Here is a 1,260-nt window from a genome sequence, read left to right on the forward strand (position 1 = left end):
CATTTTAGCGTTTTTTCGTAATTTTTCGGTGGTTTTTCCCGTGGAATTAAATAACTATTGAGAAAATCAGAAAATAACCTCTTTAAAGTACCATCTTGATCCAATTTTCTAAAAGATAAGGTACTATATGTTGAAATCGAAGCACTCCCTTCTGGAAGAAATTTTGTATACAGGAACAGGATATAAAAAAAAAAAAATTAAAAAACCATTATAAAAACAATAGCTTCCTCGCTCCGCTCAGAATCTAAAATAGTAGATAAGAAAATCCATTTTATATAACCAAGCAGGCCGGCAGTCAGCAATAGAGATGTTGGTATTGTGTTTTAATGTTTTAATGTTTTTCTAACTTTTCATAATAACTTCTATTTTTATGAAATAATTAAAATTTAAACATGAATAAATAAATTATTTCAGACTATTTTTTTAATAAATCTTTAATAATCAGAAATCAAAATTAACCGAAAATAACCGAAATTAACCGGTATTTTTCATAACCGGTATTAATCGGTTCTAGAACACTTATATTTTTTTAGAAAACCGAAACAAAATCGGAACCCTTAAAAAAATTAATTTAATAACCAGAACCGGAACCGGAACCGAAACACCCAACAGGTTCCAGTCCCTGCCTTTATGTAGAAAAAATTATTTTTGTTAGTTATTTTTAAATATAGTAGTAGGTTACAAATAAATAATGATAATAATTACATATAAGTCTTTATGTTATACTTATAGAGAAATATTAAAAAATACATCAGTTGTATAAAATACTAAAATGTATAAATGAATACGTAATATTTATAAAAATAATTTTTGTTGTCAATAAAATATAGAAAACTATGATAATAATTACAATTCCTGTCATAATTCATTTTTTTTACTCACTTTTGTTAGCACTGTTCAGGTTAGGTTGCTGGTTCACTACTTTTTAAAGTAGTTATTTGAAACCAACTTAACAAAATCATTTTGTATTATATTAAACTTTTTTTTGGTCGAAAAGTGAATCGGCCGAAAAGGAAAGGGTACGTTTTTGGTCGTATTTAGATGTATTAATGTCCGCACGCAACTAAATGACTGTGTACGATCAAATGTCTATTTTGATTGATATACGGCACCCACAATTTCGTTATGAAATCTTTTTTCGTTGTTGGTAAAGTATAGTTTTATACTCAATAGTCAAATTATTATAACGTATGTTTGTGTATACACGGATGATTAATAATAAGAAATTCATCAATATCATAATTTTTTTTTTGGGTCCTG

Source organism: Acyrthosiphon pisum, chromosome A1, assembly GCF_005508785.2.
Source record: "Acyrthosiphon pisum isolate AL4f chromosome A1, pea_aphid_22Mar2018_4r6ur, whole genome shotgun sequence".
In the NCBI taxonomy this organism is placed as follows: Eukaryota; Metazoa; Arthropoda; class Insecta; order Hemiptera; family Aphididae; genus Acyrthosiphon; species Acyrthosiphon pisum.